Below are 15,507 nucleotides of genomic sequence, written 5' to 3' on the forward strand. Positions count from 1 at the left end.
TAGCCCCCAAACTGTGAGGAGTGCCTCCCTAGGGTGTGCAGAGGAATGTTCAGAGGGGTGCGCAGTGGGACTTGGGCCAGCCTCCATGGTAGGCAGGGAGGAAGCACCACCCAGCCCAGCTCCGCCCCCAGCTGCTGCTCCACTCTGCCCCCTGATCCACCGTGAGCCCAGCTCAACCCCCACCGCAGCTCCATTCCTCCCCCTGCTCTGCCTCCAGCCCAGCTCTGCCCTCATTCTCTCTCCATCCCCAGCCGAGCTCCGCCTCTAGCCCCAGCTCCTCCTCATTCCCAGTTCGGCCTCAAGCTCTGCCTTCAGCCCAAGTTCCCCTGCGCAGTAATGGACGGGAGGCATGGACAGATTCCATTACTGGTAAGGGAGAGGGGTGACAGGAAAAGTTTGGGCACCACTGATCTACAACATCCATGATGGGATGTCAGTTCCTCAAACATAAGGGGGGTATGTTTCATGTTGAGACAATTCCTTGTCACTAGCTGCTTCTTTGAGTGGTCATTCTATAGCATAAAGAGGGAGCGGGTTCTCTCAAGTAGGGCCCAGTCCTCTGGGGTGCTGAGTACCTGCTGGAAGTTGCAATGGGCCCCTGCTTTTCATCAGTTTCACTGGGAGTTGAGGGTGCTTGGCATTTCACAGGACTGGGCCCTTTCTCCTGACTGACCTGCTGCTCTAATGTGTTGGATGGATGTCCTAGACCCCTGACCATCGTCGAGCTAATGACAACAGATTCTCATGCTGGCTTGAAATTCTTGGAGAGTTTCATTGAACTGGTCTGAACTGGAATCAGATCTCTGTCCTGCTCATGTAGTTGAATTAACTTCATCTTCATCTTCTTCTTCTTAAAAAAGAAAAGCAGTTGTTTTCCTAAATCCCCTCTGCCTGCAAACACAGCAGTTTGGCAAAGGGTTGGGGTCAAAGATCTTTCAAAGGAGGCGTGATGTTTGATGTTTTCAGAAGGGAGAATGCCAATATTAGAGGCTGGGCAAAAAAATCTGAAAAGTGAAAACAAGAAAAAATGGTTTCATGAAAAAATGTGAACATTTCTGGGCAAAAATATATATGTTTCTGTTAGAGCTGGCTGAGAAATGGGGAGCACCATGCAAGGGAAGGCAAAAACGGGGAAAGCAAGTGGTCATGTTGAGCAGCTAGAAGTGGCTGTGCTTTGAGGAAGCTATAAAGAGTTTGAACACACATGAAGCAGCAGCAGCAGTGTTCTACTTGCCAATGATAATGAAGGATGCCAGAAAACAGTTGAGTTTCTGTTGGTGATTGGACCAAGGAGACTGGCTTTGCTGAAGGACCTTGTGGCAATGCAAGTTAGGCACTTACATACCTTTGAGAATCTGGGCCTTAGTCCTTATTCACGTAAAACTCCCATTGACGTCAATGGAAATTTTACAGAAGACATATGGGATTGGGCCTGTAGTTTCCAAGATTGTAGGCAACACCATTGTATCTAGTGGTCTGAGTTTCAAATGTCTGGTTTTCATGTACGAGGCTGGCACTGCATAAGAAGAACAGCTGAGTGCATGGAGCAGGGAGCTACATAGCAAGTTATTGAGTACAGCACAGAGAGAAAATCTGCCTTGGGCAGGAACCCTGGGCATTGTGAATAGTTTTGAAAGCACTGGACACAGTTTGAAAATAACGTAACCAATCTCAGTTCTCTACTGTGGCCGCATGGGGCACATCGGTGCTACAAATACAAAGTATTAGCATTCTGTTAGTGCACCCAGTGGAGAAGTCGACTTGGGTTTGTTTGCCCATTGCTTTGTTTCCCAGCCAGGGCCGGCTCCAGGGTTTTTGCCTCCCCAAGCAGCAAAAAGGAAAATAAATAAATAAATAAAAGCCGTGGTTGCGACCTGCTCTACTGCTGCCGCTTCAGTCTTCAGTGGCAATTCAGCGGCAGGTCCTTCACTGCGAGAGAGAGTGAGTGACCAGCCGCCGAATTGCCGCCGAAGAGCCAGACGTGCCACCCCTCTCCGTTGGCTGCTCCAAGCACCTGCTTGCTGGGCTGGTGCCTGGAGCCGGCCCTGTTCCCAGCTTCGGTTTGTCTGTTGTTATAGATTAGACAAGCACAGCAGAGAGGTAGGGTTAAACAATTCCGGTTTGGGGCATGTTCACAGTGGGGGCAGGTTGAGGTCGGAGGTAACAACATGGGTTATTCCATCCCAGCAGAAGAGGAAGCAGAGTCATTGCACAGCTGATGTGCCATTTTCTGATGGATCAGTTTTCCATTGCAAAGCGCTGTTGTGTTGAAATCGAAACGTTTCAAGATTTTGACTTTTTGTCCCAGTTTGGGACAAAACCAGATCTCAAAATCTGACAATTTCCCATGGGATGGAAATTCTGAATTTCAACCAGCTCTAGTCATCACTCAGGCATTAATCTCAAGTGTCATGCCCCAGGAATGCTAATAAGAACTAATGCGACAATGGGTCCAGTGCTCTACGTAGGCCCCTTTGAAGTCCCAGCCATAATGAACAAAGAACAATGGGGACTAGAGAAGGAGTTCACCCAGTTACAGAAGCAGCAAACACCCTAGAGCTAGCATCAGTACTCCCCCTGTCCCTGAATGCCACGTGTCTCTGACAGTGATAAATTACTGTGCAGAGTGCTGGTCACCATTGCTAGAATCCCTCCTTGAATCATTTCAAAAGAGGTAAAAATGGGAATAGCCAGGGTAATGCCCAAAATAGTCTGAGATAGCTAACTCTAAGGTGGTGTCTGTGCAAGTATCAGCGTGATTCGACCCAGGCTCACTTACAGTTTTGGCTTGAAGAGTGTCCCCTGCTGGAGTGGGAGCTGGGAACTCACGCAGCTCGCCAGATGGCAGCGAGAAGCCTGACACGGATGAGTCATGCACCCTGGCGAAAACAGAAAGAAACCATGCACAGATTGAGATAGATGCCTTTAGGTGCAGTATTTGAAGCTGTGAAATTCCACAAAAAGCGAGCGAGCAAGGGACAAAACTTACCATAAAACCAACCATAAACCCTTATTAAGATCATGGGCCCAAGACAGGGGACTTCTCTACACAGGGAAAGTGAGTGACAGAACTACAGCAGTATTATTATACCGCTGTAGTTCTGTCGGTCAGTTTCCCTCTGGAAACAAGCCCTAGGTTGCTTTCTCTAGCAGCTGCCAGACTGCAGTGATGAACTGTGGTATTGTCAGCATACCCATATGATATTCAATACATACATTTTTTTTCAGGGACAGGCTAATGCAGCTGCTTTTTCAAGATTTACTCTAGAAGCTGACAGCTACTGATACACCCACCAAGCATCCTTCCTTCTGGAACATGTTATCCCTTTGGACATGGGAGGAGCAACGTGGTTTCAAGGGAAGGCAATTAAAATCTTTGTAACATATTAGATAATCAAATAGATAACTGTGTCTCTAACTCGTTTGCTAGATATTATGCTTCTCTGGGCAAGGACTGTAATGTCACCTATCAATGTAGAAGTGCCTAGCAAACTGGGAGCTACTGTAGTCTAAGTAAGAAATCATAATTAACAATAATAATTCCCCTAGATGGAAATCATTGGGATTTATGGAACATTTCTTGTGGCTCAGGTACATGCAGAAATACGTGAATAACCCAGATTAGCTGCTAAAGTGCATTCAGGAAGTAGGATCAGTAGACAGAAGACCCTTCCACTGCTCATAGGGTAATATCCCATAGGGACACACTTATCCATGGGTGTATATTAGCTACCCTGTCTGACTTTTCAGAGGTCAAAATCTTAGGACTGACCATTAGGAATCTCCTAAAGACCGGCTCAACAAGGAGATGTCAATGGGGTGTTCACCAGCTGTGTATAAATATTTATAATGTTCATCTCCGCTCTGGATAGTGGCTGTTGATCATGACAGCAATTCACAGACACGCCCTTGTGTTCGGTGTTGAAGCAGTGGCCACATTTGTTGCCATTTTGGCATTTACCAGCGATGTATTTCACATGCCGTGATCATTTTTTGTGTGTTCTAGAATGGACCCATATATGATATTTGAGAGATATACAATACACACCTGATAATATAATGTGAATGGAGGCAGTGTGGTCTGGTGCCAAAGCACTGGATTGGGACTCAGGAGATCTGGCTTTTATTCATGTTCTGTCGCTGACCTGCTGAGTGCCCTTAGGCCAGTCATTTCAGCTCTGTGTCGCTGTTTCTCATCTCACCCTTTGTCTGTTTAGACGGTAAGTTCTTCAGGGCAGGGTGTGTGTCTGTACAGTACCTTGCACAAAGGGGCCTTGATCTCAGGTGAGGCCTGTATATGCTACATAAAGCAAGTTATAAATATCAATATTATACACAAGGTGGGTGAGGTAATATATTTTATTGGACCAACTTCTCTTGGGGAAAGAGACAAGTTTTTGAGATTACCCAGAGCTCTGTGTAAACTTGGAAGTCTCTTTTACCGACAGAAGTTGGTCCAATAAAAGATATTACCTCACCCACCTGGTCTCACTAATGTCCTGGGACCGACATAGCTACACCACTGCAGACATGTTCAGCAGATAAGGCTGTAGTACTCACAGATTTCACTACATGCCATGAAAAAGATAAAGCCCTAGTTTATCTTTGCCTCATCTCTAGCATTAGTTTGCTTGTTTTATTGAGATGGGGTTGCCTTGTTGAACACGTTCTACCCAAGATATCCTTTGAGCCTTGACATCTTCAAATAAAGCTCCAAGCAAGCTATGAGAAATTAACTGGTTCTTTCTTCAGGGCTTTCCTAGCACTGCCTAAAGCATTTTTTGGTTGATACTGCCCATACAAATGCATGTGTGGGTGCAGCTGTGTTGGTCCCAACGTTATATATGTCATGTTACACAGCAAAATGTGTGTATTGTGCTCTGTGAAAGACGGCGCTTTCCCCCCTGGAAATACAGCCTTTAACACCCAGTTGTCTCAGCTGTCCAGTGATAAACGAGCCAGGCTACAGCAATCAAGCTGCTCCTCAGGAATGAAATGAAGATGGGATTTCAGATGTCCAGCACTAGGTACCTAATCAATGGAAAGGCTGCATGGTCCAGTGGCCCCAAGCAGGGGCACCAGGAACCATTTAATTCAGACCTGGTGGTTCTTCAACTTTTGAGATCTCTGGTCTGTTTTCAGAGCTGCTGAGCGACTGTAGCTCCCACTGCTTTCAACTGGAAACCAGGCCCCTCCGTGGCTTGAGCTGAGCACCCTGAAACTGAGGGACCTCAAATCAGTGATCACGAGCGCTAGTTTCTCTGGATCTCTGTTTCGCTGTTGAGGACATGAGGATAATGACACTTACAGAACTTTCCCAGGTGTTAGGGTCAGCTCGTCACTGTGTGCAAAGCACCCTCATGGCATTAATTGTGTCACCAAGAGTCAGTTGCATGACACTTGCAGAGAACCTTAGGTAAGGTAATGAGTTACTGTTATTTATGTATGGGGCTGTGGGACATCTAAACTGTGGTTGGACATGAGACAGTGATGTAACAACAAGACTCTGTAATGGCCTGTTTCGGTTGGTAAGAGCCACCATGGAATGGTCCTTGGGTTTCCAGCCATCAGGCAAGGACTGGTGGAAGGGAGACATGAGGCTTGCCAGCTGGAAGTGGGCTTTTCCAGGAGCTAGCTGAAGGTGCCAGGAGGGCACTCATTCATGGGTTTACTTGTGACAAAGAAGGTAAGAGTTCATTCATCGGTTTTGGAGTGGAGCTGTGGTGACTGGCTTTTCCTGCAGTGGCTTTTGAAGGGCACCTACCATAGCTATCAGTGAGACCCTGCTCCGGGGGATGGGCCCTTGGAATAAGGGAGCAGAATGAAGGGTGGCACAAGGTCAACTTTCCAAGTCTGATGTTTAGTAGCAGCAGTTACCCAAGCTCAGGGCAGGGGAAACTTGGGGTTATGCCAGTGCAATATAATGATACAGTCTTCTGTACTCTCTGTGAGCCCTTGGGAGGCAGATAAACTGAAAGCATGGCTGTAGTCTATGCATGGGGATGATCAATCTCCAATGAGTATACCACATCAGAGGTTAGCACTTACCAAAGGCCTCAGGATGGGCAAGAAGGCTCCAATAGGTTTATTTTGTACAGCCTTGTCACACAGCCTGTCCTTATGTCCAGGTTGCATGAGAAGTGTAAATTACTCCTCTGACCCACATACAGTCAACTTGTGGAACTCCTTGCCTGAGGAGGTTGCGAAGGCTAGGACTATAACAGTGTTTAAAAGAGAACTGGATACATTCATGGAGGTTAAGTCCATTAATGGCTATTAGCCAGGAGGGGTAAGGAATGGTGTCCCTAGCCTCAGTTTGTCAGAGGGTGGAGATGGATGGCAGGAGAGAGATCACTTGATCACTTCCTGTTAGGCTCACTCCCTCTGGGGCACCTGGCATTGGCCACTGTTGGTAGATAGGATACTGGGATAGATGGACCTTTGGTCTGACCCAGTACGGCTGTTCTTATGTTCTTATGACTCCACAAGGTCTTGGTGTCCCTGGAGCACAAGGGCCCTGGGTTGGCGGAGGCTGTGCCTCCATCACCCCCTCCTCACAGTCCTTTGGACAAGAGAAGAGCTTTAATTCACACTAGGGCGCAGCAGCGGGTTGCGGTGGGCAGGAACCACTACAGGGGGGTCCTGGGGGCCTGATCTATTGATGGCAATGGAAGTCTTGCAGCAGATTTCATGCTCGCTTCCCAGCAAGAGCAGCCCAGTATTTGGGCTATGCTGGTGAATCCCTGCCCCCATCTCCACCTTGCTACAAGGATAGGGGGTGCCAACTCTCCCGGTTTGGCTGGGAGTTTCCCAGAATTGGGCTCAATCTCCCAGAGGCTACTGAAGCCAATCTGTGAGATTTTAGGCCGCTAAAAGTCCAGCAGTGCAGTAGGGCTAAAGCAGGCTACCTGCCTGCCCTGGCTCTGTGCAGCTCCCAGAACTGGCCATCATGTGTGGCGGTGGATCCTAGGTGGAGGTGCAGCCAGGGGTCTCCACGCACTGCCCCTGCTCTGAATGCTACTCCGCAGCTCCCATTGGCCGGAAACAGGGAACCGCAGCCAATGGGAGCTGCAGCGGTGGTTCCTTCAGGCAGGGACAGCATGTACTGTGCAGAGCTGTCTGGCTGCCCCTGAGCCACTGATAGACATGCCACTGCTTCCTGGAGCCACCCGAGGTGAGCACTGCCCAGCCAGAGCCTATGCCCTGAATTCCCTCCTGCACACCAACCCTCTGTCCCAGCCCCCTCCTATACCCAAACTCTCTTCTTGAGCCTGTACCCCACACTCCCTCCTTCACCTCAACCCTCTGCCTCAGCCCTGAGCCCCCTCCTGCACTTAAACTTCCTACCAGAGCCGGCACCCTAAGCTCCTCCAGAACCCCAACCTCCCATCCCAGCCCTGAGCCCCCTCCTGCACCCAAGCTCCCTCCTGGAACCTGCACACCTCATTGCCTCCCACATCCCAACCTCCTGACTCAGCCCTGAGCCTCCTCCCACACTCCAAACACACTGGCCCCACCCCCCAGCCCAGATCCTGCACCCCTTCCCACACTCCAACCCCCTGACCCAGTCCTGAGCCCCTCCCACACTCCGAACACATCGGCCCCACTCCCCAGCCCAGAGCTGCACCCCCTCCCGCACCCCAACTCCCTGTCCGAGCCTGGAGAAAGTGAGTGAGGGTGGGGGAGAGTAAGCAACGGAGGGGGTGCGGGGCTGGAGTGAACAGGGGGCAGGGCTTCAGAGAAGGAGTGGGACAGGGATGTGGCCTTGAGGAAGGGCAGGGCATGGGGCAGGGCAAGAGTGTTTGTGGGTTTGTGCGATTAGACAGTTGACAACCCTATGCAAGGGAGTCTGTAGCTGCTTTGGCCTGCTGCAAAACTCCTCGTTGGCAGATTTTCCAATTTGAGAGCCAGGTAGAAGCCAGACTGGACCCCAGGGTGGATTTGACACTTCATCTAAATAATGCAGGGCCAAAGCTAAATCCTGAATGCTAGCAGAGCGGAGTAGAGAGGGCCAGCCCAGGGGAACAGAGGTGGTTTCAGCTGCTATTTGAAATGGGAGGAGCTGTGGCAGAAAGATATGAGAAGGCTGGAGAGAAGTAGATTCTGGTGTGGAGGCTGGTGGCAGGTGTATGGCTGTTGCAGGGAGGGGAGCAGAGGGAGACAAGGTCAGCTGGACTAAGGCCATGGAGGGTCAGCATGCATTAGCCATTTCCAGCTCGTTCCTGGAGAAAACGAGAGCTAGCAACGGTGTCCGAGGAGGCGGGTAAGGTGGCCATATTTCTCCATATGGGAGAGAATTCAGGCAGAAGCATTCTCCACATGCCAGAGTCTGGAGACCTAGAAAGGGAAATGCAGCCATACAGGAGAGCAGAGATGAAGGTTGCAGCCGAGGTGAAATGAAGGCAATGCCATATGTCTGTGGAAAGCAAACACAGTCACAGTGCATTCACTAAGCAGTCGGTGTTGTACTCATCCAGTTCTGGTCGTAATGCATTACACCCAATGTCTGAGTGAATCCTGAGCGGCTCAGATGAGGTACAGTAACAAACCACATGGCCTCATTGCTAGCCTCCTTCCCTCCAGACTGTGTTGGCTAGAAGGATGCTCCCGGTGCTGCTAGGCCTAAATTCTCAAACTTGGGTGCTGAGAATTAGGCATGTAAATCCATACTAAGGCACCTGAGCCAGTAGGTTGCTGAGCATCATCCTGCTGGCTTTGTCCAGTAAGAACAGAGTCTGTGTCTACACACAGCTTGTGCACCAGTTTCACTGAGCCCTTGTCTACACTGGCTCTTTACAGCGCTGCAACTTTCTCGCTCAGGGGTGTGAAAAAAAACACTCCCTTGAGCGCAGCGAGTTTCAGCACTGTAAAGTGCCAGTGTAGACAGTGCACTAGCCTTGGGAGCCACGCTCCCAGCTCTGGCTGCTACTCCCCTCTTGGAGGTGGGTTTTTTAGAGTGCCAGGAAAGCTCTTCTGCGACCACACAAACCACCTTAAAGTGCTGCTTTGGTGGTGCTTTAGCGTTGCCAGTGTAGACTAGCCCTGAATCAGTTTAGAGGCTGATTTAGTTACATTGGTGGAACCCCTCCTAGGGTGGATACTCTCCAAATGGTAGGAGTGTCTGAAATTGGTTTGGCTTAAGTCAATTACAAACCAGCTTTTAAACCCATCTAAGGGCAAGTCTACACTTCAACCACTGCATCAGTGCAGCTGCACCACTGTAGCGCTTAAGTGAAGATGCTCGTATGCCAACAGGAGAGAGCTCTCCCATCAGCATAGTTAATCCAGCCTTCCAAGAGGCAGTAATTATGATGATGGGAGAAGCTCTCCTGCCAACATAGTGCTGTCTACACTGAGGGTTAGGTTGGTATAACTACGTCGCTCCGGGTGTGGATTTTTCACGCCTCCCCCCGCAGTGACGCAGTTATACCAACCTAGGTCTGTAGTGTAAACCTGGCCTGAGAGCATCCACACAAAGTTGCACCGCTTTAACTAAATCCATTTAAAACCACACCTTTAGTTAAATGTGAGCAACTTGGTCTGTGAACCAGATCTGAGTAGGGGCTCCCGGAATGAAATCCTGGCCCCATTGAAGCCAACTGGAATTTTGCTATTGACGTCAGGGAACCAGGATTTCACCCCAGGACTTTAGACGAGAAATAAGTGAAGTGTTCCTTTATGGAGCTCAAAACCCAAAGGCACCACAGTGTCTCATGAGCTCTCTGAAAGCAAAATAGCTGAGTAATGTGATCAAATAATGGCCAAGAATCCCAGCCAGCGTCAGCCCACAAGCCCAGCAAAAATAGCGACACTCCACCCCCGCACACAGGCACACAAACAAAGGAAACAGCTTTGTGGGGGAGAGCATTCAAAAGTCACAGGACCTGAATGGCGATGGTCTCATCTCCTTCTTCTCCCAATTATTCCTTGTGATGGTCCACAGGCCACTCCTACTTCTGCCAAGTGCGAGAAAGGACAGCAGAAGCTCCCTGAGGGACACTGGTGCTATATTATCTAAAACTTTGGATACCATAAGAAAGACATTGCAGCTCACCTGCTGGACCATAGGCAGCTGAGGCAGAGGTGTCACTGAGTCTCGAGGTCACATAGGTGCGAGCAGCCGTGCCGTCATGTTTCTCACTTGAGATTCTCAAGAGCAGCCCCCGGAAGAGCCGACTGCAGGCAGCTTGGCTGAAGGTCCCAAAGACATGGATTGCCATGGCAGGCTGCGTCAGGAAGGAAACGCTTCAATTTCCAACTATGCTGAAGATGGAAAAAGCTGTTCTGAGCAACACCAAAATATTGGCTTCCATGGTCAGCTCCATTCAAACAGGACTCCCAAACTGCAACCCCAGCCTGCTTTCCTGGGTGTCAAACCCATACCCTGGTCTGGAAGCAGGGCCAGATTAGTCTTTTGTGAGCCGTTCGACAAACATATTTGTGGGCCACCATGGAGGCAATGGAGCAAGACGTGGCAAGGACAATCCCCAGAGTGAGGGGTCGGCCAGGGGTAATGTGCTATGGCATGGCAGGGGTAGCCCCGCTCCACCCAGCCTGGTGCAAGAGCACTCTTTACAAACTGGCAGTCACCAGATACACACTGACCTGCCCAGTCTTGTGCTGCCAGTGTGCCCTCTCCCCTCAGGGGCGGGCCCATGCCATGCCATATAGCCCTCCCCACCTGCACAACACCCCCCGACTCCCTATGCCCATTGCCCCCTGCCCAGAGACCTCATACAGACCCCTATGCCCAGCATCCCCCAGACCCACTATGCCTAGTGCCCCCCAGACTCCACAGACAAATGCACAGTGCCCTGAACACCAACACCCCTGCCCAGCATAACCTCACAGCCCTACCATAACTGCCCACTCCTGAGCACCCCAACACACACAAGCCCACTGCCACTGTCCAGTGCCCCCCACCCCCTCACAGCCCAGCACCCCCCTACAGACCCACTCCCACACGTCCTGCTCCCAGCCACACTCACTGGCCCTGCTGGGAGGTGACTGTGTCTGCTGGGCTGAGATGGCAGCTCCAGGCCCTTGAGAGTGGTGTAATCAGCCAGGCTAGGGCCTGTCAGGACCCACTTGCCTCAGGACCCACTTGCCTGGAGGGGCCCAGCCAAGCCCCTCCACACACTGTTATCCCACCCCCACTCCTGGCTGAGACTAGCCCAGCTTCTGCACCATTCAGTCCCAAGTGGGGCCCCACAGGTAGCAGGCAGCAGAGACTGCCCAAAGCCGAAGCTGCACTGGGGCAAGCAGAGTGGGCTGGGGCCCCCTCTGAGTGGGGGGCCTGGTGCCATGATACCACTGCCACCATTGTAAACCCGGTACTGTCTAGAAGGCAATCAGAGCCCACAAGATATCCCTCAAGTCCTTTCACCCTATTAACAACTCTCCCCTTTCACTAAGGATGTGTCTCAGCCAACTATCTCATATTCTTCCTGCCAACGACAACAGCCAGTCCATTATCTAGGTTCTTACATCAGATCCCTCCTTGCAGGGTCTGAGCACCTGAGCAATGGGACAGAGAAGGGACGGGACAGCTATGGTCAGCAGAGATGGTGATATAGAACTGGGGATCACAATAATGAGGAGACCTCAGAAACTGGCCATAGCAGAAGCTCTCCAAGAGATTTCACATATATATTTCAGAAGGGGAAAGAAAACACTGACCCTTGGTAGGACTCAATATGGGGCAAGGAAGGGACTCAAAAAGACACTCATACCCAAACAGGTATGTACTGTATGATTGAAAGACAGACCTAATTGTCCGACAAAAATCTCTCTCCCTCATTAGTGAAATTAACCAACTTTTCTCCCAGCTGTTTCGATGGGAGTTTTGCAGGTATTTGATTCCAGCTCAGAACACCTGATCCAAGCCTTTGCAGGTCAAAGAAACACACTAGAGTGAAGGATTTGATTGCAGCAAAAGCCAGAAGTGGAAATTGGGTGTTTTTATGCCAAGTCTGGCAGCAGTGGAGAAAGCACACTGAGCCCTAGGGTCAGAACACAGAAACAGAAGAGCACAACATAAACCCAAAGAGATGGGTAACGTCTGGCCCAACACAGGGTGCTGTGGAGGAGATCACACCAGGAGTACTGAGTACAGTTATGGACACCTGATTAGAGACACTCCAGTTTATGATCTCATGTGGAAAGCATGTAACTCTAGCTGGCTTCAACCGGGAGAAATGTGGTGCTTCTGGCTGAGTTTTGCCTTGAGATTTGGGGGTTCATTTTTGCTCAGGACTCAAGGAAATTCCAGCCCCTCTCCACAAATAAACCTGAGGCTGGAAAAAAAAAAAAGAGTTTGCAGAATCCACAGCAAAGAGAAAACACCAGGTCTTGCCTCTGAGGTAGTGAAGACTAGCCATTGTTGGAGACAGGATACTGCACTAGCAGGGCCTTTGCTCTGATCCAGGCTGTGGCAGTTTTGAAGCTCCTATGTCTTCAGATGAATCAGAACATGGTATTTTGTATGTTTTGTCCCTACACAGAAACTCAGCCTTCCTGCCCCAGGGGTCACCAAGGAGTCCCTTGGGAAAGGGCATATTCTGGGGTATGGGTTTGCTACCTCCCTTCTTTTTACTATGACATCTCTTTGGGTGGTTGCCCGCCTGGCAAGCTGAGGAGACCCCACGGTACCTGGGCTCACAGCTGCGTGTGCTGATTCTGTTCAGCACCAAACACATTAGCTGGCATCCACTTAGCTTACGCCCTATTGGTATGTGCAGCCAGCCGACAGAAAGTCCTAGCCCCCTGCACAGATAATAAAGGTCATGTTTTATTCTCACTGATCTCCTTTGCTCTCCTCAGCTCCTAGAGGAAAAAAGGTGATAAACAGCAGGCAACATGGTTTTGTCAGAAACAAATCAGGCCAAACTAACGGGGCAAAATTCCTCTCTCTGATCCGCAAGGGAGATGTCCATTGCATACGCAGCACTGTGTTTCCCAGGTGTAACTGGCACAGACATCCATAACAACACCTGTCTGGTACTTTTCACCCATACATTTCAAAGAGCTTGCAAGATGACTCCCATTTCAGATGGGGAAACTGAGGCATGGGGAGATTAACAGCTCTGTGAGTGGAGAAAGCAAATGCCCAAGGGACATAAATCAGGTCCACCCAACTGCAGGAGGGCAGCAACATTAAAAATGCACAATGATCTTGATAAACTGGATAAACAGCCTGAAAACAATACATGGAGCCTCCTCACGAGAGACAAATGGGAAGTGTTGTCACTTGCGAAGTGCCAGTGGTGTGCCTGCCATGTAACAAGGTCCAGCGGAAAAGTCTGGACTCAATTCACCAGTACAGAGGGCTGCTTTGCACAAAACAGCCTTAAGCCTTGCCTAACTGGGGACATAGAGCCACACCCGCTCCCAGCTAATGACCTAAGGGGCATAGGGAAAGAAAAAGGGCGTGGCCAGGAGAAGGGGGAGTAGTCGGGAAAAAGGTTTATAGCTGCGGCTCCCTTATGCCTGTGTGATCCCTGGTGGCCATGTAGATCTGAACAGCCCGTAGATTACAGAGCCTTCTAGATGCTCTAATCCCGGGACAGCCCAAGGCTTGGGGATGCATAAAGATAGCTCAACGCCACTTTACCCAACCTCCTCGGGATTTATTTCATGCTGTCCTCAGCCAGCCTGGAGAACCGGGCCTGCTGTCCTCTCGCCCCAAGAAGCTTAAAATCCAAGGGCTAAATTCATCAGGCTTTACTGGAGCAAAATGTCATTGACTTGAGTGGAGTTCTGCTCTACTGCCGCCTAGAAATCGTAACCTGTCCATGTGGGAAGGTGAAACAGTTGGACAATCAGAAGATGGGGGAAATCTAGATAATCAGTAATACACAGAGGAGGATGTGGGGCTTAAAGGGGTCGATGGACTGGATTTAGCCAATAACACAATGCTGTCATAATAAGAGAAAAGGCTGCCTTTGGGTTACATTAATAGGAGCATTACACATAAAGCAAGCCAAGCAACACATAAAGCAAGCCACTTTCACAAGTGGTGTGCCAAGTCTTCATTTATTCACTCTATTGTAAAGTTTCGTGTGCCAGTAATAAATGTTAACGTTTTTAGAAGGTCTCTTTCTATAAGTCTATGATATATAACTAAACTATTGTATGTAAAGTAAATAAGGTTTTTAAAATGTTTAAGAGGCTTCATTTAAAACTAAATTAAAATGCAGAGCCCCCCGGACTGATGGCCAGGACCAGGCAGTGTGAGTGCCACTGAAAATCAGCTCCTGTGCCACCTTCGGCACGTGTGCCATAGGTTGCCTACCCCTGGGCTAGGCCTTCACCTGGGGTCAGCAGGCTCCATTGACTTCAATACAGGAGCTACGCAGCTTTACATCTGCTGAGAATCTGGCCCAGTGATTCAAACTGGACAGGGAGACAATATGCCAGGTTGGGCCCTGACTTTTGGGAAAGACTGACAAAATGGAAGGAGTTAAGAGGAGAGCAAGGAAGACGAAGAATGTTTTGGGACTGGGATTCAGTTGCATGAGGGATTTGGATTCAGTAGGAGTCGAATGTTCATAACTGGTCCTCCAGTGTCATTTGGCCAGCGCTATCACTGCATGCTAGCCATTTGACAGCCATGGCTGTAGCACCAGGCACCTCCTTAGCCCCAGGCAGTGGCTCCTTTCTCCCCTATATGGGGCCAGATTTTTAGGTGCTTCACACCCACAATGGAGACAAGGTTTGCACAGAGCTCAGATTGCAGCTGCATAAGAGCCAGATTTTCAAGCTCCCAGCAGCTCCCACTGTGCTGCTCAGGGTCCATGTACATTCCAGCTGAAAGTGTCATCTCCACCTCAATTAGCCGTATGTGCGCTAGCTTTGATTGAGCTGGAGTGCTGAAAAGAGAAGAGTAGCCAAGCGGCAGAATGGGCTAGCATTCCCAGGGTCCTGGGAGGGATTACATGGGGCAGCTAGCCCATCCCGCCACCTACGCCGGAAAGGCTACACTGCTATTTCTAGCATTCTAGCTTGATCAGAGCTACTGTGCATACATCCACCCAAACTGGAAATACCCCCCACCCCAGCTTCAGTGCAGATGGATCCTCTCCAACAGAATTGCCAAAGAGTTCAGAGCCCAACATGTACCCAACACATTAAGCTCTTTGGAAAGGCCGACCCTTATCAATTTCCTCCCCACCTTTAAATGAGGATGGATTCAGAAAAAGGAGTGTGTAACAATGGTAGATCTGCTCCCTGTGCGTATCCGCTCCGGACATTAGGGATAGAACCATGGTTTTCTCCTTTGTACTCCCAGAAGCCTTACAGAGCCAGTCCAGCTACAGAAGAGGGAGCAGACTCCATTCCTGCTTCTGCATCAACCGAATTGTTTACTAAGTTCTAATCAGTTACAGCTGTGCATTGGATGGCCAGCGGGACCCAGGATTGCCCAGGTTGCTTGAGGGTATAATCTGAAGACAATGGGATTGCAGTCATGCCTCTGAGGGTCTAATTTGGCCAGCACAATCTTTACCA

The sequence above is a fragment of the Gopherus flavomarginatus genome, chromosome 7, assembly GCF_025201925.1.
Source record: "Gopherus flavomarginatus isolate rGopFla2 chromosome 7, rGopFla2.mat.asm, whole genome shotgun sequence".
In the NCBI taxonomy this organism is placed as follows: Eukaryota; Metazoa; Chordata; order Testudines; family Testudinidae; genus Gopherus; species Gopherus flavomarginatus.